The sequence below is a fragment of the Corapipo altera genome, unplaced genomic scaffold, assembly GCF_003945725.1.
Source record: "Corapipo altera isolate COAL_440 unplaced genomic scaffold, ASM394572v1 22, whole genome shotgun sequence".
NCBI lineage: Eukaryota > Metazoa > Chordata > Aves > Passeriformes > Pipridae > Corapipo > Corapipo altera.
This window is the reverse complement of record NW_020884886.1, coordinates 11,996,030-12,012,408: the sequence shown is the minus strand read 5'-3', so window position 1 is coordinate 12,012,408 and position 16,379 is coordinate 11,996,030.

Genomic DNA, 16,379 nt, shown 5'->3' with positions numbered 1-16,379 from the left:
ACAATCCAGGATACCATTGGCCTTCTTGTCCACCTGGGCACCCTGCTGGCTCATGTTCAGACGGCTGTTACTCAACACTCCCAGGTCCTTTTTGACGGTCATATTTCCAGCCACCCTTCCCCCAGCCTGTAGAGCTGCATGGGGTTGTTGTGACCAAAGTGCAGGACCTGTCACATGGCCTTGTTGAACCTCATATAGTTGGCCTCAGTCCATCAATCCAGCCTGTCCAGATCCTTCTGCAGAACCTTCCTACCCTCCCATCCAATTTAGTGCTCCCTGGGACTGTTCAGCCTAAAGAAGAGAAGGCTCTGGGAAATTCTCATTGTGGGCTTCCAGTACCTAAAAGGGGTTTATAAACTTAAATTCATAAGCAAAGAATTTTGTCTTTCACTCCTCAAGATATAAAGGTTCTCTGTGGTTGGTAAATTTGTGACACTTATGTTCACATAACACATACATATATGTAGATGACACATTTTTTTTTAATTTATGGGTTTTAACTTCTGCAAGCTAACTACATGAGTCATGATGTAATTTGCTATCAGAGATAAAGACAGTACATCCTATGACTATACCATTAAGGTAAACCATATGGAAAATATTATTATATTTGAAGTACCAGATATATAGAAATATTGGAATGGTTTTCCCAGCTGGTTACTGGGAAAAGATAAACAATCCTTCTATTTTTAGAAAGGGGAGAAAGAAGACACTGGGAACTACAGTCCTATAAGCCTCACCTCTATGCCTGGAAAAATCATGGAGCAGATTCTCATGGAAACAATGTTAAAACACATACAAGACAAGAAGGAGATCCAAGACAGCCAGCACAGCTTCACTAAGAGCTAATTGTGCCTGAAAAATCTGGTGCCTTTTATGATGAAGTGACTGCAATGGACAGGGAGAGACAGACTTTTTACGTGGGTAGATAATGATAGGACAAGGGGGAATTGTTAAAAACTAAAGGAGAAGAGATTTAGGTTAGATGTTAGGAAGAAAATCTTTACTGTGAGAGTGGTGAGGCACTGGCACACGTTCCTCAGGGAAGTTGTGAGTGCCCCATTCCTGGAAGCGTCCAAGACCAGATTGGATGGGGTCCTGCACAACGTGCTCTAGTGGAAGGTGTTGCTGCCCATGCAGGGAGGCTGGAACTTGGTGATCATTAAGGTCTGTTCCAACCCAAACCATTCTATGATTCTGCTTACTAGTCAGATTTTGATGTATCATAGGTGGTCTGGGTCTGTTTGACCTGTTGTTTGGTGATAATGAATACTCTGAAATGATACTGACACCACCAAAGAAAATGAAACATAAACTGAAAGTGAAAGTAAAGCATGCCACTACTTTCTTGAGTGCCATCGTTAGGAGTTCTGGGTTTTAAGAGCTGGTTTTGTGAAAAAAGGAATGAGAAATGGAGTTTTACGAAGTTTATTCTTTGTACCCACTCACATATAAACACAAGGTAAAAACATAATAACTCCATGTTTATACCACAGTTTAGTGTGCATTGTCATTTGCAAGCAGAGAAGAATTTGTACTTGCAGATGGCATTTGTACTTGCCTGTTGGGGTGCCAGATGTCTTGGATTACCAAATTACTCTCAAACACAGTTAAGCAAAACAGTAAGGACTGGAGAAGGTCTTCATCACTTCTGTGGGATGTTTGAATTCATAGTTTGGAAATCCTTTAAAACTATTGGTTCTTGTAGAACACCAGGAAACAGTGAGGACTTTTTCCGCCTAATTTTATGTTGTACGTAAGTTTCAAAAATGCAATTTCTATCACATCAGACCAATACTCATTTTTCACCTTCTCACTGCTTCACAGCAACATAAATGGAGCTCTACTAATGACTCATGATATCAAATTACTATAAAACCTATTTTCAGAGGACATCTACAGATAAAATATAATTGTTTATTACTTAAGAAGTTTTTGTGGGGTTTTTTATGTTGTTTTCAGATAGGAAAGATAGGTTTTAATTAGACCGTACTGCTTTAGTATCCTCCATACTTTAGATTTTTCTCAGTTCCAAATCTAATTCTATGTAAGTTAAGAGTTTTTTCACTAGCTTTAGCAAGAACAAAATCAAAAGTACTGCTTAATGCCAAATGTTAGGCTCAGAGAATGATTTTAATTTTTCTAATGTATTATTACAGGATATCCTAACACTAAAGAAATGGAATTTAGTAATGCAAATTTAGTAATTTATTTCATTGGAACTAGGTATGATTTGGAACTGGTGATCAACCAACCAATGATTTTCTCAATTTATTTCACTATTTTGAGAAGAAAATCTAAGGGTACACTTCACTAACTGATTTAACAAAGTTCAGAAGACTATGCTGTGTCACTCTGAATATAGTTTGTTAAGTGCAAAGTTAAGCCTTTTTGTCACTTCAACAGAAAGTCTTTGTTGAAGCATTGATCCGGTAAGAAGTGAAATAAATCTAAAAGAAGAGCAATGGATACCTTTAAGCAAGCATGAAAGCTTCATGCAGTAAATATAAAGTTCTGGATAAAATCTGGAACATAACATAGATAATACAGAAGTACCTAAGTACACCACAGGTCTTTATTAAAATATGCGTCATGTAAGAAGAAAAAAATGTATATTGTTCAAATAGAACTGTTAAAAAAATGGAAATTGTTTGAAAAACCCTTGTAAGAGTAAAAATACGAGCTCTCTGTTGATCTTCCATGACTCAGGATATTATTTTAACTACTTTAGTTTGCTTCTCATCTGTGTAATATAATTCTAGAATAAAATCCCAGAGAAGAAACATGAAATGCAAAAGTGCAAATTACTAAAGAGGAGCAAAATACAAACCTATTCTTGTAAATATTCACCTACTTGGAAATGTTACCCTTTCCTAGACGAGTTCAAGTTTAAGAAAATTAAGAGGTGGGGGAGGGTGAATAACTTATTGTATGAAACAAATATACTAATGTGAGGTCAAACTTTTGTTGGACTTCTGTTAAATTACATTTTATCCAATTTAAGGGGAAGAACCATATGTTTTCATTTGTGTCACATTTATTATAAAAAGGCAATTTCTAGACATACTAAGGGAATTATATACATGCTATAGTAAAATACAGAAACCTCATTCAGTCATAATATGGTTGTGTGGGTGTACTGGTCCCAGTGACTGATATGTTTTTAATTCATCGATCTATGTAGTGGTTTGAACCTTGTTTTCCCCCAGAGGCTGAAAAGTGGTAACCCCCAGGGGTGGAAACCCCTGGAAGTTTTGAAGTTCTGCCCAATGAACGCTCCTACAGAAATGTAAACATATCACAAGCACCGGAAGAGAAGGGGTTGTAGTTGGGTTGTTAGAAGAAGTGGCCATGTTGTGAGACCATGAGGAAAGGGGCCCGGAGCCCCTCGGGGCCTCTGGCCCCCCCCAGCCCCAGCTGGGGGCTACAGAGACAGAGCAGAAGCGGCGGCAGTGTCCAGAGACTCTGGATAAGAGCCAGGACAGATAAGAACTGAACCGGAGGAAGCAGCAGAAGAGAGAGCCCGCAGCAGAACTTCAGAGTTCTGGGGGTAGGAACTGTACCAAACCCCCAAACTCCTTGAAACCTCCTGGAAGGAGGAAGATGATGGACTCTTGCTTGAAAGAGCCTTGGAGTGCTACAGCACTTGCAGAGAGGAACTGAGAAGCTCAAAGGCGTCCTGGGAAGCTGGACCGGGACGGAGAAGGAATGCGGGGGGGTTGACCTTGGCCCCCCTCGCTGCTGCTGCTAAGCTAGCAGCCTTGAGACAGAGCACAGAGCTCTGCAAAGGGGAATTTGAATCCCCTGAGGAAAGGGACTGCCACGAAGACCCCTGAGCTTCGTGGTATGACGTGGTGACGCGAGTTTGTCCCTGCTACGCAGTCCACGGAAGAGAAAGACCCTCGTTTTGGAGACGACGGTCTCCAAGGGGCTTGGAGACCCCCTTGTGTGTATTGAACAGAGATCCAGCGACAACAATCCAGTTACTGCTGCATGCATGAGATGAGGAGACCTGCTGCCTTAGAAGAAGCTGCTGCCCTGAGAGACTGGAAGGGATCTGTCCTTCTTTCCCTCCTGGACTTTTATTTGGAGGGGAGAAGAGATCTGATCCTTTGTAAATACATATGTCATGGTAGAGATAGTTGTGATCATGTGTATAATGTGTTATAGTATAAGTATTTATTTGTACAGTCATTGTAATATATTCCCTTTCCCCCATTCTGAGTCTGGCTGTGTTTTGTCTGGAAAAACCCATCTCACATTGGGTTGAGATGTGGGAGGGGGGATGGAGCTAGGGAATTGGATTTTGGGGCTATCTCAAACCATGACACATACAAAGAGTAATTCTCCAAATAAGTAGGTGATATTTTACCTGGAATTGAGTGACTCCTTTCTTTCCCTTTTATGACCCTCAAATATTTGTCTGTATAGTCACTGTAAGGTCTCAGAAATAATTGATTTAAACACGTCGTGTATTCTAAGGCTTTCCAAAGTTACCAGGACTCAGAAACATATTTTCTCTATGGTTGACACCAAAAAAACTAGATTAGGTACAAGCCTGGATCTGAAGGCTTTCGGACCTGCTACTGCTGTACCATGAATTTATCAGACCAGGTAGTTTCCACCACTAAGATAAAATGTATAATTATTTTTAAAAAAATCAAGTCTTTCTTAACATTATGTATTAATAAAGGAGTTCGTTTTAGGATGATTTAAATTATCTTTGAGAACTTACACTTAGGAGTATTTGAGGTCTATGTCAAGAAAGAAGGACTGTGAAACAAGGACCTAAGTTCTACTGATTGAAAGAAAGTCTACTGTCATAAAGGTCTATTTCAATATAAAATGTCTTGTATCACTTCTCTAGTGTCTCTCATGTTTTAAAATGTAAGTATAGACATATAAAAGTTACATCTTATTACTGAAATGGTAAAGCTTTTCGCATTCAGATGCTATGGCAACGACCACAGCATAGAGAGATTCAGAGAATAATCTCTGTTGCAAAAGACACTAAAGGTCATCTTGTCCAATCCACCACTCAAAGAAGGGAGTAATTTAGGTTGAGTTGTCTAGGATCTTGGAGAATCAAATTCTGAATATCTCTAAGGCCATGGTTTCCACAGCTTAACTCGACAGTCTGTGTTTGACCATTCTAATTATGATTGGTATTTTTCCCCTAAGTCTAATTGGAAACTACGTTAGAACTGTGTTTTCTGCCCCTCATCCTTTTCATAAGCACCTCTGACTCTGTTTCTACGTTGTCCTTCTATAGGAAGGATTTTTAGTATAGCATTTTAAAGAAAATTGTAGATAAGGCTTTTTTGTTTAATAATGTAATTTGGATTAGTAGACTGTTGAAACATTAATTAGGTTACCAAAATATTTTGTAGATGAACAGATTAAATTTTCTGCATACTGTCTTTTTCCTTCTTCTAAGCTGAAGTCCAAGATGAACCAGAAGTGTACTGTGTGGTGTAGAGTAATTCTCAGAGGGCATTACCTCCCTGGAGGGAGAAAGTGTTGTCTGCAGCTATCGTTAGGTGCATGGCCATTATCAGTATAGAAAACAGTAATGTTAACAGTCAGACCCTATATAATAGGAATAATTTACATCCTACCCAAGCATTGGTCCTGACAGCCACTGGTATGCACCTGCAACAGAAGAGACCTCCATTGAGAAGTGTAAATTTTTGTTGCAAAAAGAATAAACATTTCTTGTTTGTCAAAGATTACTCTACTGCTATCCCAATATAAGTTTTAGGTACATACATTTATAAATTATGCATTTTCCATTTTAAAGATAGACATGTTTAATAAATAATATTTTAAAAATACATAAACCAAGACAGAAATAGCATTTGTTGCCCACTGATTATCATCTGGTATATGAAAACTCAAAAGTCTTGTCAAACTAATTTCTCAGACACAGACAAAGGGCTGACCCTTCCAAAGAGAGGGAAAAAAAAGGTATTTTTAAGAATTTTTTATTACTTGTAAGGAGACCAATGAGGAATCGTTTTTTGTATATATGATTTTTCATCCATATTTCAATCTCTGGTAAAATCTGTCTAACTGATGAGTATTTCTCTCTTAGCTTATCACACCAAGATTGGCCCCTCTTTCCTATATAATTCTTTGAACCATTTTCTATGGTAGTTCAAAGTCCCCAGTCCTATACAAGTGCTTAATAAAAAGAAATTTTAAGAAAAAATGGATGGTAGCAATACAGCAGTGACAGGTTTCACCAAGTTATAGCCTGATAAGAGAATAAAACATGTCAGAAAAGCAAAAAGAATAAAAAACATAAAAAGATAAAAACTAAAAGCATATGCACATTCAAAAGCTTTTAAATGGGTTCAGAGTTAAAAAAAAAAAAAGTTGATTAAGTACATAAAATGCACCCAGAAAAGAATTAGTCAATGTACATTTTCAGGTGGTAGCGCTGAATTTGGACATGAAAGAAATTAGTTCAGTTTTACCCATTCTTTCATAATTTATAATTTTGTCTATTTGTAAATTGCTTACTGCAACATATCTCTATACTGTATTTCTATTTTAGTTTCTTTTCAAGTGAAGTGTGACTTTCAGATGTTCTGAAAGCTATTTAATCAGCTTGACACACACTGACAAATACTTAACATTTTGGAGTAATTTAAAAATGTTCCTTTATACATTTTTAAAATATGTATGCATAACTATGTAGGCATGAATATATATACACAAATATGCATAAGTATATAGACATATACGCACACACTTATATGTATTTATACACCTCTGTACACTTCAGGTTTAATAGGAATAAAATCTCTCAAAATAGGAGTAAATCTCTGATTTAGGGCTTTGTGACACAGTAAAAACTAGATAACTATATCCAATTACATTTAAAAAAAAAACTATGATAAGCTACAATCAGACATCTATATGGACAGACTCTACTGGAATGTATTTTAAGACTGAGAACTCAATTTTGAATCAATAAGATCATCTACTTGTTGAGATTCAACAAGGTAAGGTGCTGGGTGCACCTGGATCACAACAATCCCAAGCAGGGCTACAGGGTGGGGGGAGAGTGACTGGAAATCTGCTCAGCAGAAAAGGACCTTGAGGTGCTAGTTGAGAGCCATCCATGTGCCCAGGTGGTCAGCAGAATTGGGGAAGTGGTTGTTCCCTCAGTATTTGGCACTGGTGAGGTCACACTTTGAATCCTGTGCTCAGTTCTGGGCCCCTTGCTACCAGAAAAACATGAAGGTGTTGGAGTGTGTCCAGAGAAGGGTAATGGAGCTGCTGAAGCTTCTGGAGCACAAATCTTATGAGGAGCGGCTGAGGGAGCTGGGGAAAGACCTTTTAGCTTGGAGAAAAGTAGGGGGGCCATATTTGCAGCTTCTTAAAAAACAAATCTTTTTTATGTAAACAAATAATTTGGATTTATGTTTTTAATATTGTTAAATATTGGTATATAGATCTTTTTTGACATATCCCAGTATACATCCTAGAGCATGTACAATTCATTTGTATACCAAAAAGTTAATTGGCTTAAATTTTTAAAAGATACTATTTAGATTAAATAGTAGGAAATAAATATTGTTACACTGAGCATGATTAAACATAGAAATAGAAGAAAAAAAAAAGAAAAAAAATCACTGAATCACCATCCTTACAGAGCTTTAGAAGCTCATTGTTTGTGCATTCTGAGCACATTTTATAAGTCATCAGTGGAAAAGAACAATGGTGAAAAAGAATTCCTAATTTACTCACCTTGCTTGGTTCTTTAGTCCGTGTTAATTTAGAGAGTGTACAAAATGAAAGTAGTAAGACCGGTAGGTTGAATCCTGCTTCTACTGAAGTCATCTGATTTCCTATGAGATTACAAACACACAAAAAAAGTAGTCCAAGTAAAATTACCATTTAAGGAATTGGGTAGATTTGCATAAAACTGTGTATAACTGAACTTTAATACAATGAAACTGTGGAAATACTCAGAACTGTCTTAGAAATATGATTAAATTCAGAGAAAAATAATCAGTATTTCAAAGTGTTTTGATATGCTATCTTGTACCTTTAGTTCACAGGAATGCGCTGAGATAGGAAATGCAGGGTTTTTTCTTCCTTCTCTAGGTCTTCTCAATCAAGAGTAAACTTATCGAGTATTCTTTGGTCTGTGTAACTGAAGGAAACTGCAGGTTACTTTCCACTGCATGAGAACAGGTCCATCAAACAAGTCAGTGGCAATATCCGAAAATCTGTAAGTTTTATTTTTGTTAGCCTGTTTGCTGAAAGAAAGAGTGTTTGATTTTCATATTTAAAAGCAGCAATAAACCTTGCACTGACTGCTGGTGTGGGTTTTTTCCTCTGAATTGATCCTTTTTTCCTTATAGAAAGTCTTGCCACCACTTTTCAATAAATAAATTTACTGCAGATAGCTTTCTTTCAGACACGACTGATTTCACAGATGATCATAAAATGTCCAGGACAGGCTGCAGTAATGGAAAATAGAGCTGCCTGACAGAACACTAGTGCTATAGTTGTTCATAAATAATAGTACATGATTAAAATGCTGTGGGGGAAATGACTATCATTACATTCAACTAGGAGAGTGCTACCAGAACTCACCTGTATCTTTCATTTCTCAGACGTATCTTCTGTTTTTATTCCTCTTAACAATCTTGGATTCTTTCATTTTAGCTATATATTCTAGATGTGTGTCTCAGTCTGAGGAGAATGGAATGTTTGCTAAAGAGGACGAGTTATAAGATAGACCAAACTCCTCTCAGTAATTGTAATTTAAAAATCAAGGGGCTTTAATTGAGGAAGTGTGGAAAAACCAGAAGAAATAACAACCCTTTATTAAAAGATATATGTATGTTGGCAAAAACAGCAACAGAACACAAAAAATCTAGACAGTAGTCCTAGAAAAAAAGGTCCGAAGGATACTTCTCTGTCCTTTAGTGCAGTCCTAATTGTGGCCTGCAGGGGGCACTGTTGGATCACTGGAGGTGCAGGGCCTGCAGTACCCTGTCATGGCCTGCAGCTTCTCAGTTGATGGTACCCCAAAAAACTCCTCCTTTTCTCCCAGCGAGCATAGAGACTCTCCGATGAAAGCACGGTAGGTCCAGGCTGGAGACAAAAGACAGCTCCCAGGCAAGTTGAAGCCAGCAGTCCGGGCTGACCAGGACGGGAAGCCAGACAAACAGGCTTCCAGGCCTTCTCTCCAAATGCCTGCACGCAGACCCCCACCTCCGTCCAAGAGAGCGAGCTCCGCTGTCTGAATCTCCCCTCTCTGAGCAGAGCCAGCCATCCCCCAGCCTATGATGGGCCATTAGCCAGGAATTCGACCAGATCTTTTGTAAAGCTAATTGGTTCCCTTCCCCTCACTCGGTTTTTTCTTGCAGTGGAGCACGGGAAGAAAAATTCTCCTGAATTTCTAACCTATAACAATGTGTAATAATCATGGTTAGGCTTTGCGAACAAAGATTTGGGAAAGGCTCTATCCACATTTGTTACAAGCACACTGGTGGCTAATGAGGTCAATACGAGATAGACATGTCTGATTGCAAAAGGCACAGCAGAAAGACTCCTTAGATGGTATATTCTGCAAGACACGGTTCTTTCTGCGTTGTCTTTTCTCCTCAAGAGTGATCCTGCGTGCGTTCTCAGAGGAAGCAGCAGTGTTATAGATGGTGTGTCTCCAGACCTCCCAATTGGAGACCAGAGTAGACCAGTTATGATGATCAATATGGCCAAGGGTGAGATGTTGTTTCAGGGAGTCCTTGTATCTTTTCTTCGGGCCTCCTCTCTTGTGGCAGCCGGTGGCAAGTTCATCATAAAGCAAGATCTTAGAGAGGTGGTGGTCCTTCATCCTGGAGAGGTGCCCTGCCCAACGCAACTGTGTTCTCAGCAACATGACCTCAATAGTTGTGATTGCTGCTTGTTCGAGAACAGATGTATTGGTCACATAATCTGACCAGTGGATGTTTAGGATTGTACAGAGACAGCGTTGATGGAAGCGTTCTAGGAGACGCAGGTGGTGGTGGTAGATGACCCATGATTTGGAACCATATAAAAGAGTAGACAGCACTATGGCTTTGTAAACACTGATCTTTGTATTTTTCTTCAAGTGTTTATTTTGCCAAACTCGTTATGAAGCTTTCCAAAGGCACTGTATGCCTTTGCTAACCTGTTGTCTATCTCCCCGTCAATCTTACCGTCTGAGGAGATGAGGCTACCTAGGTAATTAAACTGCTGAACTGATTTGAGCACTGATTCGCCAATGGTGATATGGGGATGATGGAAGACTTCCTGAGGTGCAAGCTGATGGAGAACTTCTATCTTCTTTAAGCTGACTTCCAGCCCAAAGAGCTCAGCAGTGTCTGCAAAGCAGGATGTTAAACACTGCAGAGCTGCTTCTGTGTGGGGAACAAGGGTGGCATCATCAACATAAAGCAACTCCCAGACAAGATGATTTAAGGTCTTCGTGTGGGCCTTCAGTCACCTTAGGTTGAATAGGCTTCCATCGGTACGATATCGAATGTAGATACCATCCTGATCATTGAGGTCTGCCATGGTCCTTTGGAGTATCATACTGACAAAGACTGTGAATAGGGTTGGTGTGAGAACGCAGTCTTGTTTCACACCATTAGTTATTACAAAGGACTCAGAAAGTGCATTCCCATATCTGACCTGGCCACACTGATCCTCATGAAGTGAGATGATCATTTTAAGGAACTTTGAGGGACATCCTAAACGTTCCAAAATCTGCCACAGACCTTTTCTACTCACAGTATCAAAAGCCTTGGTGAGATCAACAAAGGTTACATAGAGAATTTTATTCTCTTCCCTACATTTCTCTTGCAGTTGTCTGAGAACAAATACCATGTCTGTGGTACTCCTGTTGACTCTGAAACCACATTGGTTTTCAGGTAGAATTCCTTCTGCTATAGCAGGTATTAATATGTTCAAAAGTATTCTTGCCAGGATTTTGCCAGCAATGGAGAGCAGAGTAATACCACGGTAATTTGAACAGTCTGATTTAACTCCTTTCTTCTTACACAAAGTGATGATGACTGCATCACAAAGGTCTGATGGGAGTTTGCCTAGTTCCCAACAGCATAGTACGAACTCGTGAAATTTAGCGTGGCGTGCATGGTCCCCATGTTTCCAGATTTCAGGTGGAATTCCATCAACTCCTGCTACCTTGCCAATTATCACCTGCTGTATGGCCTTAAGGGTTTCTCCCAAAGTGGGGGCAATATTCAATTCGTATTTCACTGGTTGTTGTGAGATGGACTGAATTGCTCAGTCTTGAACTACATGGTTAGTACTGAAAAGAGTCTGAAAGTGTTCAGACCAACGATTCAGAATGAAGGTTTTATCTGTCATAAGCATTTGACCATCTGCGCCGAGTAGAGGGCTTTGGACCTGGTATGTAAGCCCGAATGCTGTTTTCAGGGCCTCATAGAATCCTCTGTGATCACCTGTATCTGCGCGTAATTGAGTTTTTTCAGCTAGATTGATCCACCACATGTTCTGGATGTCATGGAGTTTCTGTTGGAGCTTGCTGCATGTCAGGCATGCAGCTTTTCGTACGTGACAGGAAGGTAGTGCAAGGTGTGCTCGATGAGCAGCTCTCTTCTTCCTCAGCAATTCCTGGATCTTTTGATTGTTTTCATCAAACCAGTCCTTATTCTTCTTGAAGGAGAACCCTAAGGATTCTTCAGAGGACTACTGGATGCTGTTTTTAATATGAAGCCAGAGTGCTTCAGGAGAGGGATCTATAGAATCTATAGAACAATTTTCAAGGTTAGTTTGAAGATTTGCCTGGAACCTGTCTCTCATTGTGGCTGATTGGAGATTGTTAACTTGGAGTCTCCTCCTTGGGATACTACCCCTTTTAGGTTTGAACTTAAGATTGAAGTTAAGTTTGCAGCGCACAAGTCGATGGTCCGTTTGGCATTCTGCACTAGGCATCACGTGGGTGTGGTGGACATTGCAGACATCTCTCCGTCGCACCAAGACATAATCAATGAGATGCCAATGCTTAGATCTAAGATGCATCCAGGTTGTCTTCAGACTAGTTTTCTGTTGAAAGATAGTGTTAGTGATGGTGAGCTGTTGCTCCACACAGAAATCTAGCAGAAGGGGACCATTATCATTGCAGTTTCCAACACCATGCTTGCCTAATACTCCTTTCCAGGATTCAAAGTACTTTCCTACTCTGGCGTTGAAATCACCAAGGATAATGATCTTATCATCTGTCGGAACCTTTTGGGTAAGGCAGCACAGGTCAGTGTAAAATTTATCTTTTTCGGCAGGGTCAGCTTGGAGGGTTGGGGCATATATACTAAAGAGGACAACATGTTTCTTGTTGTATAGTGGAAGGTGTAGGGAGATAATGTGGTCAGAATGACCTGTCGGCAGATTTTTGAGTTTAGGAACAATAGAGTTTTTGATCATGAAGCCAACTCCTGAGAGATGCCTTTCATTTCCAGGTTTACCTGACCAAAAGAGTGTGTAACCGGAACCATGTTCTCTAAGGCTGCCATCCTCGTGAAGGCGAACTTCGGTGAGAGCAGCAATGTCGATGTTGAAACGTGATAGTTCGTGGGCAATTAGGGCAGAGTGACGCTCAGGGTGTTCACTATTCGCAGAATCAAGCATGGTTCTGATGTTTCTAAATGGGTACTGTGTTTCTAAATAAAAGCACTCATCTTTCAAAATTTTTTTTTAAATCAATATAATAATGTTTTGAGAGCAGCTTCATGTGTGGAAATTTAAGCAATTTGTAAAGTTTTGAAAGAAGAAACACATTTCCATTACTTCTTTGAGCACATATGTGCATATTGACAGCATTTATATGAACTTTTCTTTGTGCTTTACACTGTCTAATGATAAAAGATATTGGAAGTAAATTATTTGATCTGATGGTTGCTAAAATGTTAGTTATTTTGTGGCTAAATATATAACAGAGCTATTCAGCAGCATAAAAAAACAGACATCACAAAATTAACTATTTTAACATTTCTGAGATACATGAAAGAGGTTTCTTGCATTTTCATATTCATCTTTTTGTCTATTATAATAAGTAAGCATACTGAAACTGTGTGGTGGAAGAGTTATGTTGAACATTCATTCAAACAAATGACAGAAATAAAAAATATTTACTATGTTTATGCTTCTGTCAAGCTTAATTATTGCTTAATTTGAACTCTTAGATTCAATAGTAGCTATACAATAAATAATTGTATATTATATGCAGTTATATAGAGTATTTTATATATACAGACATACAATATATATTGATATATCTTAGACATACAATATCTATGATACCACTATTGCAAAGTGACTGTGAGGCAAGAAAACAAAACATATGAATGTTTTTAGCAAGTGTCTCACTTCCTACTGTATTTTCCCCACATATTTTATTATCAGTTTTGTTGGAAATGTGCTTTAATGAAGAATTTTAATTATTCCCGAGGAAGTTTTCATATTACAAGATTCACATTACTTAGGGGCTTAATAAACATAATTTCAAGAGTTGGATTCTTTACGGAAGAAAAAGTGTCATTTAATCCCTATCAATTTGCTTACTCAGCAGGAATAAAGGAAGTAGGAAAAGAACGGAAGCAAGACAGGAGAAAGATGATCATAGAGGGTGTTTTTGATTTAGGTATTTTTTGGTAGATAGATGTCCACTATACTTTGGATGATTTTTTGTCAGTAGATTTTTATTTTTCTGATTGACTTTTTTTTTTTTTTTTTGCTATTTTCAATAGCACCTGGGTGCTAAAGACACCTGCTTTTACTTTCATTGAAAACAGCTGCAGCTTAGTCATTAACTTCAGTGGGAGATGGATCCTCCTTAAGAGTGAGTGAAGGATAAATGATTATTGATGACTCAGTGCCACTGTGAATTATTGCTTGGTTTTTGAATAGCAATAATTCATTTGACAAAAAAAATAAATGGTTTGTGTTTTATCTTTTTGTTTCTATTTTATCTAATATTGAACCTCTGGAAACAATAGCATCATAAAATAAAAAAAAAACTGGGTCAGGAGGGAAATAAGTGTCCTGAAATAAGTGTTAAAATGCTTAATGTTTCTGTGAAGACTATATTCATGTTGTTGCTAAATTACACTGTGTCAACTGTGTGAGGAGCCTGGTCTGGTTGTCCTGAAAAGAGGCAGATGGTAGTTCTTCAAGTTTGCAGGCAGATTATGGATTGGAATTGGTAGAAGCCCAAGTATCATATTTGGTGTGATATTCCCTGTATTTACAATTGTGTTTTTCATCTCTAATCAGCATACATTATCAAATGCATAAAGTGAATGGTCAAGCTAATTTTGATGGAACTCTTAAGAGTGTTTCACCAAGACATACTCAGATATTCTTTTATTCTGCTTATTCACCTGCTCTGTTTCCAGAGAGTGGTAGAGGGAAGGAATTCCTCCATCTTTTCCAGTTATTAACTATCTTCATATACCAAAAGGATGGATTTCACTGGTGCAAGACAAATTACACAGTGTCTTATTCCCTTTATTTTGACAGATTTTTGATTCAAGGTATACAGTGTGTCCTTACATCTTTCTAGTAGACACATCAAAAGGAAAATATATGTCTTAGTAATTTTTAACCATTGTAATATCTCGTAACCATATACATAAGAATATGTACACTATATATAGTACCTTGCTTCCGAAGGAGTCCAGATAGTTTTACACATAATGTATTTTGATTTGCTTGGTTAAATTATCTTAGTGCGCATATTTAAGGTACTGTAAAAGTATATTAGAAAGTCACTTTGCTTTATGTATTTCTATGTGTCAATTAGAAACATTGGTATGTTTTACTTTTGCAGCTTTAGAACACTGTTTGGTCATAACAAGATGTCCCTCATACAAAAATGCAGGTAAAAAAGTCAGGGGAGAGGGGGAAAAAAGAGAGAAAATATACTCCACAAATATTTCAAACAATTAAAAGCTAATTGAAAAACAGTAGATGTTCTGAAGTGAAAGTATAGCACGTCCTGTGAAAATTGTTGCTGATAATCATGCAATTGAATCTTTCCCTAACCAAATTAAAAGCTAATTTATTTCCCTACTCAGTTTTTTTTTATATAAATCAAATATAGAACTATATTTTAAGCTAATATATAAGCATAGCTGCATAAATTACAATAAAATTACTTTCAAGTCAATTGATTAGATAGATAAGTGTGGAGGTCAAAAACTAAGTGATTCCAGGTCAGGGGTAGAAACTGGAATACTTATTGAACACGTGACACACAATATAAGAGTCTTGGAGGTAGGACATATTAATGAAGAGGACTGGTTATACTAACTAGGGGACGGGTTATGCTAACTAGAGGATTACAGAATTCTCTATTACAGTTACACAAGTGGTTCATATTTTCCCATAGCAAGGACCACATGGGGGGAGAGAACAAAAGAGTTTCTACATTGTCTGACAACATCACCACAAAGTCTTTCATACCTTGCTGAAGGAGACAGGACAATCAAACAGAGCTAAATATTAATGGATCTTGTGATGAAGCTCCTCAGAGTAAGGAGTTTCTTCCAGCTCCTGCTGTCCACAACCTGCTACATAATTCTATCAATTCTTTTTCTGCTGATAGCCAAGTTTCAGATTCCAACAGATAAGCCTTATTTTTAGAACTTTTTTCCCACTTTAAAAAAGTATTATTTAATTAGATATTAAAAGAGAGAAAAGGCCCTCTGAAAAATGCAGAAAAGTCAAATAACTAGATAATTTATAAAATACAAAGTGGAAACATGTCTTTTCCTGGTGATAAATTGGTATACAAGCTTTTAAAGTAATCTTTGATCTGACCAAAAGAGGTGGGTGTTTCTTATATTTCTGTTCAAATTCTCAAGTGACTGGAAGGGCAATTAGGGAAGTTGGATGATTTATTGCTTCAGGGGTGTAATAGACAAAATCTTTCTAACAAAATTAAAAGCATGACACTGAACTAAAATATCTAGTCACTTGAGGCAGAGAGAATCATGCTCAACACTTACCCATTTTGAACTGTATTAAAGGGTTGATGAAAAATAAATAATAATACATACTGCAACTTTGTCTTCTCCTTTAGTTCATAAAATTATTGAGAATTTCTAATTAAATAGATGCTTGTTGCAGGAAAAATCTTAACACAATTTCATATATATGAACATTTATTAGAAGAATGTGTAGCTGACGGCATACTTGAACTGTAACTATGAAGAGAGAGAGAGAGAAACAGAGGAGTTGTGGGGAAAAATGCTCTCATGAAATGGTAAGAGCAGTTATAACAGAGAGGGAACACAGATACACATCCTTGCCTGTGGGCTTCCCCCAAAAGCAGAAAGTGCCAATGGTGA